Source organism: Cervus canadensis, chromosome X (genome assembly GCF_019320065.1).
Source record: "Cervus canadensis isolate Bull #8, Minnesota chromosome X, ASM1932006v1, whole genome shotgun sequence".
Taxonomy (NCBI): domain Eukaryota; kingdom Metazoa; phylum Chordata; class Mammalia; order Artiodactyla; family Cervidae; genus Cervus; species Cervus canadensis.
The window spans coordinates 114,289,299-114,304,093 of NC_057419.1; the positions used below are offsets into that span (position 1 = coordinate 114,289,299).

Genomic DNA, 14,795 nt, shown 5'->3' on the forward strand with positions numbered 1-14,795 from the left:
GGACCCTCTAGACTGAATGGTAAGAACGGAATTGCTGCCACCTTCAGCCCAAGATCTTTATGAAATGCCAGGAAGAGCAACGCACCCAGCCACCCTGAAGATCCACAGGCAGAAGAGACTGCCAGTCTTACTCTCCTTTCCTGTGGGGGAGGGCAGGGGGTTACTGACCACAGTAAGGCTATTTTCTGGGAAAATGTTTTTTATATATATATTTTTAATATTAATTAATTTGGCTGCACTGTGATTTAGTTGTGGCATGTGGAATCTAGTTTCCCAACCAGGGAACGAACTTCGGCCCCCTGCATTGGAAGCATGGAGTCTCAGTCTCTGGACCACCAGGGAAGTCCCTGCTGAAATGTTTAAACCATGGTAAGCTATACATGTAAGACATGCAATTTTAGTTAATTGCATGTCTAATTCCAGTTAGAACTGGAAAATGTATTAATATGTTTAAAGAATAAACAATGGCAAAAAATTCTACCCACTTAGCTAATGTAATTCTGCTATTACAAAATCTTTAGAAGACCTAGTGGTGTGGTGTAATAAAAGATGTCTCAGGCACAAGGGACCGAGATGGTAATGCAGGCTTCAGCAGGAATTAACTGTGTGCTTCCTGCTTCTAGTTTGGTCCTACTGGCTTCTGAACGAATCTTCTCTGCAGTGAAAGGTTACCAGTGAACCTTTGCAGGCTCTCACTCATTCTTGTGGGTCTAGTCCCAAACCATAACAAAAGTATTACTGGCTCAACTAGGATAAGATGAAAAATGCACCAAACCAAGTAGCTATGGCCAGGAAACTCAGTGACACAGAAAATAGAAGGCTGTGGGAAGGTCTCAGACAAAAGAGGCCTGCTAGAGAGACCAATGAGTCTTAGACAGTGCCTTCCTTCCTGTGGAATACAAATAGAGCACACACACACTTTTACATGCCCCCATGGGTACAATATTTTTAAAGATTTCTTGAGTAAGCACAAAAGCACATATTATACAAAATCAAAACAACCCAAAGTCCAAGCCATTCCCAAAGGCACAATACCCAAAAGCCAATTTCTGGTCAAATGACAACTCACTGATGTCACAAGGTCACTCCTTGAGCTGAAGTCCTCTGCATGAAGTTGACCACTTCTGTAGAACTGCTGTGATTCTATGAAATTCAAAATCCTAAGGACTAAAGGTTAACTTTACACACCACTAATGCAAATACTATGTATACATAGAGAAACCAAGGCAAAACCATAATACAGAAGCTGTAAATGGCATTACCCATTGCTCCAAGGAGAAACATTCTTCCCTCTCAGTTCAAAAATCTAATAACATGTGGGGAGGGGGCAGTCATTTGTGATCATGGAAGGATCTTTTTTTAATTATTTTTTGAACCCCTATATTGACATATGAGCAATGACTGACAAACAAAAAGATGTTCACATTTAAGGTATACAATTGAATGAGTCTGGAGATAAGTATACATCCATAAAGCATCTCCATAACCTATACCATAAACACACCCATCCACTCTGAAGTTTCATTCCACCTTTGTAATTTATTATTAGTAGTATTTGGGAATAGAAACATGACAGAACAAGATCTACCCTCTTAGCCTTTTCAGGACACATCAGTTCCAGGGTCTGGAGGAGATGCACAGGTGCTTGGTTCCTGGCTTTAACTATATCCTATATCCTGTAGCTCAGTACATTGACAACATACTAGAGGAAAATCTGCAACAGGCCTTTGAGCATTCTGGAAGGTGCTTTGTCTGACTGATGGGGGAGGCTGGGTAAACCAGTGAATCTCCTTAGGATTCACTGAGGTGGGTCCATTACTGCTCTTTCCAAAGCTGATAAGAAGTAGTACAGGAGGCTTGCACATGTATAAGGAGAAGCAAAGGAAGCTCAGAAAGCCAACTCAAATCGAAACAGTGAGGTGGCCTGGCTGGTGACATTCAGTAACCCATTTTGGGTGCATGCTAGAGTCAGCATAGTGGACTGGCAGGGCAAATTTAAATCCATAGGGATGAAGAGACCATTCAAACTGTCCAGGAATGCACAGATTTGGCTCATTCTGTCCACTCTTTTTGACAGAGCTGCACACTAAACTTCCATAAGTAAAACTCTGCCGGATCTGAGTCCTTGCCTCCTCCCAAGTATTCTAGCAGGGCCTGTGCACCACAAGACACAGAAATCGGACCTCTGCCAACTGGAGATCAAATCTCTGCTCCTTCAGAGTGCTTGAGAAAGGGAAGGTTAGAGATGAAGGTCAGCTCTCCTTGCCAACAGAGTGTTGACGTCAGTAGAGTGACTTAAACCATCTCTAAACAAGGTTTGAAGTTTTAATCGTCATCTGCAGTGATACTACTGATCACAGAGAATTCGCCCTGAGGACATATGTATGGGTAAAAAGCTCCTAGAGGATAAGAAGTTACTCATACTTTGTACTTGTCCTTCAGGTGCTGTTTCCACAAGTTCCTCTTGAGAAAGTTCTCTGCACAGGTCTGGCTATGCCAAGGACTTCAGAATCAGCACTTGGAGGGATGGTGAAGGTACCCAGGGAACCTGGTATCTCACAGGGAACACATTGTAAGGGACACCTAAATAAGGAAAATTAAATTGCTCATGCTGGAAAGGGACGAGGACTTCTTTCTCACTTTTCCTCAAAAACTCTGGAGTGTGGTCAGTTCTTTGTCTGACTCTGATAATCACTTCATTCCTGTCTGACTCTGTGTGACCACACAGATGGCAGTCCACCAGGCTCCCCAGTCCCTGGGATTCTCCAGGCAATAGGCTGCCATTTCTGACTCTCTGCAATGTATGCAAATCTTTTCTGTAAGTTAAATAAGCCTCTTGGGAATTTGAAAAACCAAGAGTGTTCCTTCAGGGACCTGGCAGCAAAAGCAGTGACAAAGAGCCCATAAAGCTACAGGAAAAGGGCAGGAAATATCTCCGGGGAAAAAAAAAGTGTAAGCAACAGCAGTCCCTTCTCAGAACTCCCTTAGATTATATACTCTGCAACAGTTCAGCTGGACAAAGAGCTCCCCCTCCATAACAGCCATTTGTCACAGGTCTAGGCAACACAGAGCAAGGAAGAGACAGCAAAGCCTTCACCTGCAGACAAAATCACAATTCACTTGGGAAAATGGAAAATAATCCTGTTCCCATAATAAATGTCTTAGTTTATACGAAAGCCATATCTTCTTATAGTATATCCATCAGGGGCTATTGTTAATTTTTCTGCCTCAGCTATGCTAATCCAATGGAAGGGCACGAGAATGGAGAAAGGAGACAAGAGAAAGAGCCCTAAACCCACAATGCCCACCACAGTCGTCACACCAAAGACCCTTATCCTCCACACTGGCGATCTTTCCTTATACTCTCAGAGCCTCCTCCTCATAGTCCTGCTGGACCCAAATTTCCTGAATCAAGAGAAAGCAAAAGCCTGACATGGGGAAAGCATCAGGCCTTGTCCCTCCCCCAATTGAGCTCCCCTTTCCTCTCCCCCACTCCAGTAGCACAACACCACAAACAATGCATAACTGTCCCTCCACTGTTGTACCAACAACACCTTCCTTGAGAGTGCAGAGAAGGTAACCCTGAGGCAATGTCACCCCCACCAACAGGAAAAACCAAATGGAAGAGGAGCCACCACCAGCCACCCTTTCTTCTAGAAAGGCTTTCTAGCAGATACACGGGTGGGAGAGACAGTGACAGCCTGGGGATGCAGCCCTCTCCAGCAAGAGGAATACAAGGGCTTCATCCTCCAGCTGGGGCACCTGACTCGGGAGGTTCCTGGACATCCAGGCTCATCGGCATATGCCCCGAAGGAAGCAAATGGCCCCGGATTCATGGACAGTTCACTGACAAGACCCATCGGACCTCTGTCTTCCAGCCAATGCACAGAGTGTGCTCAGTGGAAGAGTGCAGAAAGTGAATGTGGAAAGTTCCAACCACATTCTGACAAACAGAGTCAGGACTCCTCAGGATTCCCAATGTGCCCTCGCTGGGCACAATGGCACAGAATTCTGACATCAGGCTACCGCCAACTTCTGCCCCAGACTCAACATTTCCAATGCCCCACATGCTGCTGTTGCCTTCTTTAGGACTTTAGCAAGGCACCTAAGTTGTGTGAGTGTCAAAGGAAGAAGTGTCTGGTTGGTATATTAGTAGAACACACCAGCAACAGCAGTTCACTTGCATGTGCCTCTTTATGGGCACAGGTAGTCTCAACAGAAGAGTTGAGCAGTCTACTCTCCCAAGTGCAGTCACCTTCAGTGGGCGCCTCCCAAGAGACCCTCTCACGATACTGCTCTAGGCCACAGTATAGGAGGGGGAAAGGTCACCTTTCCTGAGCTGTTTTCACAGCCTAAGGCAGTGCACAGACTGAAGCAGGAACACAAGAACATCCCTAACAGTGAAGTCCAGAACTCTGAGGAATGCTGTCACATAGGGTAAAGCCTTCATCATGAAAGTCTCACCTTTCCCTGAAAGGAATCCACTCTCATGTCACACTCAGCGATGTGCACTATTATGTTCAGTCCCCTTGCTACAATGATCCCAGGCAGTACCAGGGATTGAGAAATAGGTAGGAGACACTTTTGACCATAGGAAGTCCAATGCACCGTTCACATTGAGGGCCTATGTCCTCCTGTCCAGCTTTCTCCTTGTGCTCTGAGAGCAGCTCTACAGAAGGTCACTCTTCCCAGCCCCTTCCCCACCCATAGGCTTTAGGCACCCCAATGAAGGTCCGTATGTGGTCAGTCATTCCATCTTTCCTGATCAGGGAACTCCTTCCTGCTTTGAGCCTCTAATCTCTACAGTACTTCTCCTGAAAAGAACCGACAATCAAAAGTGGCCTGAGAATCACTCATGAAACTCATTTGTTCAAGATTCAGTTGGTACAGCTACTATGGAAAACAGTATGAAAGCCCCTCAAAAAATGAAAATGAGAACTACCATCTAGCCAAGCAATCCCACTTGTGGTATGTATCAAAAGGAATACCTCACACCAAGAATTTATAGAACATTAACCTTCCCACAAGTGAGTACACATTCACTGAAGTACTGTCTCATGAGGCTAAGTGACATGGCTGGCATAGGAATGAATTCCTGGGAAAGAACCAGCAAGCCAGATTCCATCTCAAATTCAGAAGAGGATTACCTTCTCTTTCCACAAGAGCCCTGATTTCTGAGACTGTCACCAACTGGAGAGTCACCTTTTTGGAATCCTCAACCTTGTGACTTATTTTGAAGTGCCACTACACAGCAGATTGACCTCTTAAACCATCCATTTAGGTTTTCTTGATCCCTGCCTCTAATGAAGTCAGCCAAGATGACTTTGATGGGCAGTGGGAACAAGTATGTGTGGAAGGGGAAGAAGGCCTCATGGTTGTTCTTAAGTTTCTCAATTGTCTTGACTAGGAAATATGCCAGTTTTGATCATCATTATGGCACCTGGGGAAGGAAGATGGGCTTAGGACAGGTTTTTCTAAGTATCTCAGGCTTCAGATGTTCACTGAGCAGGAAGTCATCACGATCCCCGTCTTTCACAGGTTTAAAGTAATTTCACTGATTACATGATGAACAAAAAGTCTTTAAACATGCCCTCTAAAGAAAAGACACTTTAGTTTCCAATCACAAAGAAATGTGGATTATCTTTTAACCTTTGGTGAATGAAATTCAGGTTCTGTGATGCCACCTTCTGGATAAAACCCGTGGTAATAAAGGAACAGAGGAGCCCGAGGTTTCCATGAAACTAGAGCTTAGATGTGTCTTGGAGTGCACCATAGAAGTGTTCATATTTCTATTTAGCGCTTTCCCCCCACACCAACTGTAAAAATGCTTCCACAGATTTTCAACAAATTACTGCTGCCCTGAAAAGAAGTAACTTTACACAGACAATGAAAGCGAGGAGACCTTTTCGGCAATGCCAGTTAACAAGCACCCTCTTGGTGATGGAACTTGGTGCTGAGCCACATCAGCTTCGGCATAAGGCGTCAGAGATGGCCACACAAGAAAATGGCTCAGAGCAAGGCAGGATGTGAGTTGCTGGGCTACCTCTTGGCATCACAGCAGGATTTAAAAGGCTGGTTTCCAAAGAGAAGCCCCGTAATATCTGAGGAAATTTCCTGGCCCTGTGAAAGGAAACAAAGGTTTGGTTGAAATGTGGGCCTGGACAGGTAGGGAGATGATCTAAATGAAGCCAGAGTGATCTGTTCCCATATTCTGGAAATGGTGTACTAATTCCTTCAGAAACTCCTGTGTGCTGAGCAGTTTACAAAAACCATACAAAAGATATCCCTGAGAGGAAGGTGTGATTCCCATTTGGCAAATGTGGACACTGAGGCTCAAAGATGACAGTAAGAAAGAGTCAGACTCAGACACTAAAATTTATTTTTAATGAAACACGATGCACTGTCTCAGCAATATCTGCAAGGCAAAAAATAAAAATACCGTGTCCCCTGCCCACCCATCCCCGACAAATGGCAGAAGGGTAAATATTTTATGAAGTCTTGATCTGCATATTACTTGAATTGTTAGCCTACATCTCCAGGACCCCTGCAAACTAAATGCCCACCCTCTTATAGAGGGGATAGACTGGCAGACTATCATTCTCTGCCACTCACTTGGTGTACAGGCCTCATCTTTCTCCCCTTTCCTAAATAGAGCTGGCTTGAAATTACATTCAAATCCATGTTCCCCTACATGAAAAAAACAGCACTCCCACAGTCTCTGGATTCCTGAAATTTGTTTTTAACAATCCCATACAGTCCAGCCTGCTTCTGCCTGGCATTAAAAGTGTTATCCAAAAGGATAACAAGACAGATCCGAACTCTGATGTGAAAATGGCAACATCAGGCTTTTTGGAAAGGTGACATTCTAATAAATTCAGTATGTCTGTAATAATGGCACTCACGCTGAACTGGAACAAGATGCCACTGACTAGTTAAAGACATTGTTTATAAACATAGTGTCTGAGCACTGCTCAGGGAGTGATCCTGACACTGTTGCAAGTTCCTATCTTAGAGACCCAGGGAAGACATTTCAACACCATGTTAAAAAATGTTGCAGCTGATGGGATGGATGCTACCCTCCTCCCAGCATTTGTGGCCCCACAGAACATAAGGTTGCACTTACTCATCTGGCAGGTCTGGACAGCTGATTCCAGGTCCACTCTCTTCTCATTACAGGCCCATCGGCTGGCCAGTACTAGATTTTGCCATCACCAGGTCCTGAAGGAAACAGTGATTATACAGATCTACAAGGAGACTTGCTTACAGATGGACAGCCTAACACAGTTGCAGGAAAATTAGGTAAGCTGGAAGCTCGTAACATGAGTGGCTGGGGCAAACTTCCCCTTCCCCTGATCCACAAAACACCAAGGCAACCAAGGGCCGTCAGCTGTCCTAACACCGCACGCGATCCCTTACTGTCTTACACGAGCCTTACTGTCTCGTTTCACGTGGGAAAGAACAGAAAGACCCTCAATGGTTAAGAAAGGTCACCAAAATGGCCAAGATCAACATTTGAAGCAAGTCCCGGCAACGATATATCCACCCCAAACGCCCTACAATAGAAAGCAGAATCAGCTCCATGGCGGCCGCCACTCACCAGTCAGACTGTCAGGCACCCCCACCCACCCAGCTAAACGCTCCGCCCTTCCCTCACTTTAAGCCGCAAACGCGACAAAGCAGTAAGACCACAACTGGGAAGGAGGCTCCGAGACGCACTTTTAAACAAAGAACGTCTTCTTCAAGTTTCATCATGCCATTACAATAATGCCCAACACCAAGCCCGGAAGTGCCTGAGAGATCGTCTCCACCATCCACCCAGGAGCCCGCAAACACGTTTGTCAAAGTGTCCATGAGGACACACCATCTACCCGACTCTCCAAATCACACCGCAGACAGCCAGATACGAATAAAGTTATTAAAACTTACACTTCTGCGATCTCCGGAAAGGGAGCCGCCATGTTAAATCCTAACCGAGGAAAACGGTCTACGGAAGCCCCCACAGCACAATCCAGATAGTCAAGAGCTTAGGCATGCGCTAGGGCTTCTTCCACAACGTTTCACGCCCCCGCCTCCCAACATCGTCATTGGTGGGCCTGCAATGATTGACGGGGAGATTGGCCATTCCTCTCAGGGAGGTCTACTGGTGGGAAACTGTCCATTTGCCAAGGCCCAGCTGACGTCATGAAATCTCTGCTCATATTCTTATGTCTTTCTATATCCGTGTCCATCCCTCAATGCCTAGCTCTACTTCTTAGGCCCTTGCACATACATTGTGCTTTGTTTCTTGTCATCTTAGACTTTGGAAAGCATGCATGTTCAAGTTACCCAGGCCTAGATCAATTCCATCCCCCTCCAGGAAGCCTTCCAAGTTTCACTCCTTCCAGGCAAAATGTGAGTTCTTCACATGAGATTCGGACATGGAGATGTATCAGAGCAGAGATGCAGAGGACTTGTTTCTGAGCCCTCTCAGATAGTCAGATAGTACTGGGCTGTGCATGGTGTGAGGAATCCAAGGTTTGCACTTGGATATTTTGCAAGTCAGTTCAGGTTGCAGACATCTGGGGAAGACCAGGGAGCACTGACAACAGGCTAAGTCTCTGAAGCTTGCTAGGATTGGTACCACCCTTTTCAGGAATTCCATATCCTTTCCTGTTTTCTGTCTGTGAAAATCTTGTTCTTCCTACAAGGCCCAGAGTTAAATCACTTCCCTAGCTCTTTTTCTGAATTCATATTCCCACCCCAACCACAAGAGTTATTTCTCCTATTGATATAGGAAGAAAGATATCAGGATTTCATATCGCTGCTGCAAATGTGACTATGCTTCACAGTTATGCAAAATGAGACTGGAAGCCCACTTCTTTCCAGGAGGCCTCTTGCTGAGAGATTTCTGCACCTGCTCTCATTTTGTGAGTTGTACAAACAAGAGGGCGCAGTTTCCCCTAGGCTTGACTACCTTGAGTGATGAACTCATCTACACTCCACATGGTGTGTGGCCCACATAGCCACTGGGTCCCTTAGCTGGACTGCGTGGTCACAGTGCACAGTGCTCCGAGGAAAGATGATCTAATGCCAGCACTGTCCTTCCCGTGGGAAAGATCCTTTAGGACAGTATCTGAGGCTTCATGGTATGCAGTGTTATGCAGCAGTCCAAGATGTGGCCCTACCACCTGGGACGGCTAAATTTACATGCCACCTTGACTGGTCATGAAGCGGCCAAATTAAACATTATTTCTGGTTGTATCTGTGAGGGTGTTTCTGGACAAGATGAGCATTTGAATAGGAGACTTAGTGAAAGAGAAGGCCTTCCCCAATGTGGGTAGGCATCATCCAATACGTTGAGGGTCCAAATGGAACCAAACGCAGAGAAAGGAAGAATTCTTCCCTTTTTTCCCTATCTCGCTGCTTGAGATAGAACCAGTCTCCTCGTTTTCTCCTTCTCCTCAACTAGGATTCACACCACCAGCCCCTCCTGGTTTACAGGCCTTCAGACTGGGACTGAAATATACCACTGGGTCTCCTGCGTTTATACCATGTAGGTAGAAGATTGTGGAATTTCTCAGCCTCCATAAATAGGGAACTAAACTCAAGATAAACCTCAACATATATATATATATATATATATATATATATATATATATATATATAGACACAGGCTTCCTTCATAGCTCAGTTGGTAAAGAATCTGCCTGCAATGCAGGAGACCCAGGTCTGATTCCTGAGTCACAAAGATCCCCAGGAGAAAGAAATGGCAACAACTCCAGTATTCCTGCCTGGAGAATCCAATGGTCAGAGGAGCCTGGTGGGCTACAGTCCATGGGGTCACAAGAGTCGGATATGACTTAGTGACTAAACGAACAGCCAATATATAGATAGATAGATAGCTATAGATAGATAGATATAGATAGATAAGTAGATATAGATAGATAGATATAGATATAGATATATATGAAATGCCTCTTATTGGTTCTGTTTCCTTGAATAACTTTGACTGATAAATCTGGAACATCGCATCCAGCTACACCTGTTAGACTTGGCTTCATAGTCCTCAAATAGAATTCGGAAGAAACAGCAAGATCAAATACATGAAAATTAGTTCCAAACTATGAGTGAGGAATTTAAGATCCCAGAAACAAACAGCCAGATATTGGCTCAGAGGGGTTTCTTTTCCACTAGATTAGCTGCTCCTTTGTAAGCCCAGAGAAAGCTTACAGGTGAGCTCTTCTAGAACTGGGGTTGTTTGGTGAGACTCTGACAAAGATCCAGAGGGCAGGAGAGCTGTTGCAGGGCTTATCCAGTAATCAGTAAAGGATGATGAATCCACATGGGGAGGGAAGACAAATAAGACTGGGGCCATTGATGTGAATCCTACCCCAGGATCTGCCAAGTCTTTCCCATGTGTTGCTAGGCTTGTCCCTCTGACTAGCATCAGCAGGTGGGTACATACTGGACCCTCTCAATCCCTGGCATACAATGACCACTACCACACAGGTCCTATCTTTCAGATCACCAGTATCTCCTCAATCTGTGTTCGCAATTCTTTCTTTTTCATTTTTCTCTTGTCTAACTGCGCAGTTTATGGGTTCTTAGTTTTCTGACCAGGGGACTGATCCTGGGCCCACAGCAATGCAAACACTGAATTTTAACCACTGGGCCACCAGGAAAGGCCTGCCTTTCATTCTTGCCCAATTGATACTTCATTACACATTCATGGTCTCTCTGAAGAAAATCACATATTCTTACCTGCTGTGTACAGTACATGGGATTGAGGTATGCTCTTGGGATTCATACCACAATTATTCCTCCTACCAGCTGAATATCCTTCATTGCTTTGTGTCTCAGTTTCCTAATCAGTAGAGTGAGGATTCTAATAAGAACTCTGTCATCAGGCTGCCATGACCCTTAATGAGTTCATGACAAGCATTTAGACCAGTGACTAACACACACTAACTAGGACTGTTACCTTATCACCAGGCAGGTCTCTGGTCAAATACAACCTCCTTTCTGGAGACTTTCCCATGCTAGCTCTGCCAACACTCGTCTACTTTCTCTGATTCTTTTTCCACTTACCATTCATGTAACATAATCCACATCTTACAACGTGTTGAGCAGTTTGCCAGTTGTTTTGTTCCACAATTATTGCTTACATCTCTGCTAATGTCTTTGCTGACTGATTAATTTTGCACGTCAAAATCTGTATGTCTTTTTCTTAAAACTTGTACGACCAGTTTCCAATTCATCAGCTTAGTCTCTCATTAACTCCTGGTATAATATAGCTCAATGTATAGCACAGTACATATGAAGATTCAATAGCACATAGAGGGACACTGAAATAGTAACTTTCATTAGCGAAGCCCCCATGATATTCGATATTCCCCATGAGAATGACATAAACTCCCTTGTCCACTCATTGGTTTTACCAGAAGGCACAACTAGGGTGGTGCCCAGATAAGAGAAATTGGCAAAAATGTACTGAAGGTTTGGTTGACTGTCTCAGGCCCGTCTGTGAAGAAAAGATGCACCAGGCTGAAATGTGTGTTGCAGGAGAGTTGACGTGGAACATGGGCAAGAGAGGAGGCAGTTGAAAGGATTAAGGAGGAGCATGTGCACAGGAGCAGGAATGTGAAAGAATATGGCCTTCTCAGGGAAGAATGCATCTTCTGGCCTCAGGGGAGAAGAGAGTTAATGATATAAAGTGCAAAAGATAAAGGGGAAAAGATAAGTGGCCCATAGCAAGGACACGTGGGTTGGATGTGGTAAACTCCATTAAGATCCAATTTGCTTTTCAAATCTACCATTTGGGTGTCACTGTGCAGAACAGATCAAAACAGAGGGTCAGCAGAAAAAGGGAGACTCAGCACCCATCTCGGCCTCACTCCAATATCACGAGAGTCTTGCAGGTGCATGAGCCCGCCTTGTCTGCTGCTCCGTGGAACAGGGCTGTGGATGAGGGTACCGAAGGCAAGGACAACGGCAGAGCCAAACAAACAGTATACACCGCCATCAACTGCATGTTGGACCAGGTCAACGCCTGTCTGGACCACCTGGAGGAGAGGAATGACCACTCCCTGGCAGCCTCCAAGAGTGCTTGAATCCAACTGGCAGACGCATCTTGAGATCCAGCACCTGCTCAGGGAGGCCCCAAGCGATTGGCAGCCCCTAGTGGAGCCCTCCAAGGGCCCCGGGGCCAGACCTCTACCCTGCCTGCCTGAGCCGGGCTCTAGCCTGAGCCCTCACCACCTGGATGAGGGTGGCCTGCAGATATCCTCTGGGATCTGCCTGCCTGGGCCTTCCTTCTGGTACTTCCCTTTTGCATACTTGGAAAGCCCCCACCGCCTGGCATCCCCTCCTGGGATCAGGAGTGGGCCTGTGACCCACCCTACTTGCCTACCTCTCCAAATCCTGGATGCTCCTCACTCTGCCCAGGCCATGAGTGTCCCCATTGAACTAGATTCCATCAGCATGCACGTGCACCTGTGCACGTGTGCATGGGCACACACACACACACACAATCATTCACATTCTCAACTTTATATAATATATGCACACCTCCTACAAAAGCTGTCTCCCAAACTTAATCCACCCACGAATGGAATGAAACTGCCTGTTTTCCTGCATTCTGAATTTTAGATTTTCCAACCATCATAATACATCTTATAGGGAAAAGTCGTGTCTTAATTTCTTTGTTTGAATGTGTTTGAATAATATTTGAGGGCAGACTGAATAACATTTGAATGAAAATGATATCGAATGTTCACTGCACTTCTATAACTTACCTCTGTATATTGCCTGATCAAGACCTTGGCCCATCTATCAGTTGGTCAGTGTGAGAGTGTCCCTAGTAAACCCAGACACGTGCCTAGTTTCTGAACTGATGGCATTTTGGCTGCAGACTGTGCTCTTAACCTGTGAAGTTCAGCTTATATGTGGATGGTAAGTGTCACAGTTGCCACCCTCCTTCTTCCCCTCATTGGATGGGCTCCATGCTGCCACAAACATAGGGCTGGGCCAGAGTATAGAAATTGTGGTGGGTCGTCTTCTGGGACTTGGGTCATTCACCGAGAGTAGATCTACATCTGGAAGAGTAATGGCTGCCCATACTTGACCCAGATCACTTGTCTGAATCAGCAGACAAACTCAGACCACAAATAGCAGGAACCCGACCTTCACGTCTGTGCCACCGTGCCTGGAGACCAGGATGCAATTGTAGGCTGTGTCCCTAGCCTGTGTCCCTGGGATATAGATAGATGGATAGATGGTCGCTGGAGGGATGTAGAGACAGGAAAAAACAGAAAAAAAAAAGAATGGGGAGGGAAGAGGAAGGCTTAGAGGAAACCAACATAGGAAGCAAGGCACAGACTAGCCTGCATTTGCTTGTGTCTGGAGGAGACTTTTGCCCTAGTGCCTTCCAGGATCCTCACAGCCTCTCCAGTCTGATCCACCCTTGTAGCAGGATTCAACAGAATCCCTCAGTACCTGGAGAACCATCCCGAATGTCAGGAGATGACCACCAGTCTCTCCCAAACTCTTGGGAGAAAGGTGCTCCATGCCTTTCTAGTCTTGGCATACCTGGGGTGGGGAAATGAACCAGAACAAAAAGCAGAAAAGGAGCCCAGAATGGGCAGGCCCCTACTCATCCCCTTTTCCTATAGGCTTCCTGTCACCCAGTCATTCATCTCCAAGTTGACACCACATTTAAGGAAAAAGGAGGGTAGAAGGAGGCAGGGACCCCCTGCTCTGAGTGTGAGTGTGTGTGGTGGTGGTGGGGTTGGGAGGGGAACACTGAGTCTTACAGATTTAAGAGACCCTTGATCTCCACCAAAATAACAGAGTTCTAGCAGTGCACACCTGGTGCAGGAGTCACGGGGAGGCTACATGCATGTGCCTGTGCAGTGAGACCCTGCTGCTGAGTGCCGGGATAGCCAGTGCTTCACAGAGATCCCCTTTCAGCACCACGTTTATCCCCACAGCAACAGTTCTGAGGGAGACACATACAGCCTGGTCCATAAAAAGCCCTCAGTGCATGGAAGAAATGACGCAGACTCCTCTCAAGTCTTCCCCAGGTCCAAAATCCCTTGTTCTCCTACAAAACACAAAATGTGTCAATTGATTAATTATTGAATTATACCCTGCCAGTGCTGTATTGGCGCAGAGGTGAAAGTACGAACGGACCCAACCCCAAATCTAGCCTGTTTCTCATCCTGCTGCTACTGATAGATAGCTAAGTCAGGTAGCTGACATCTTAATGGATAAGTCATTCTTTAACAGGAGTAGGTCATAATACTGAGAAAAAGAAGTAAATTACAGGTGTGATGACAGTACAGAGGCCCTTCTTTGACCTCCGCATCCTGAGGAACCCCTCGGGCAGGAGATGACATAATGCAGCTCTGGGGGGGCCCTTAGACCTGGGTGGGAAGAGGTGAGTTTGCTGACAGCCACAGCGTGTAAGATCTTTGGGAATAATCGGGGAGATACCCGAGCCCACCACCCAGCAGACACATTTTCAATCAGGACAGACTGTGACAGTCTTGCTTTCTTTTCCCCAGGAGGATGATTTCAATGAGCACAAGGGTTTAATGACTGCCCTCCACCCTCCCTGCCTCGGCCGTCCGCGCACCCAACGTGCAGTCTCGCTCTATGGCCGACACATGAGCCTTGCGGGTGCACGAGCCCACAGTGTCTGGAGGCCACGTGGAACAGGGTGTGCCTGTGGATGTTAGCACGGAAGGCAAGGTCGATGACTTCGCCCGAGCAGCAGTACAGGTAGCCATCAACCCCATGTTGGACCAGGTCAACAC

General features: G+C 46.1%; 2 long non-coding RNA genes across 2 annotated transcripts; one reads left to right on the forward strand and one right to left on the reverse strand.

Moving 5' to 3' along the window:
• The first annotated feature begins 292 nt into the window (after nucleotides 1–292).
• On the forward strand, nucleotides 293–14,795 carry LOC122435949. The gene is made up of 3 exons (XR_006267747.1): nucleotides 293–369; nucleotides 7,177–7,299; nucleotides 14,544–14,795. It is a non-coding gene; the product is annotated as an uncharacterized LOC122435949 (long non-coding RNA).
• Nucleotides 934–8,129, reverse strand: LOC122435945. The gene is made up of 3 exons (XR_006267743.1): nucleotides 7,927–8,129; nucleotides 7,124–7,218; nucleotides 934–6,120 (listed from the first exon to the last, which is right to left on the reverse strand). It is a non-coding gene; the product is annotated as an uncharacterized LOC122435945 (long non-coding RNA).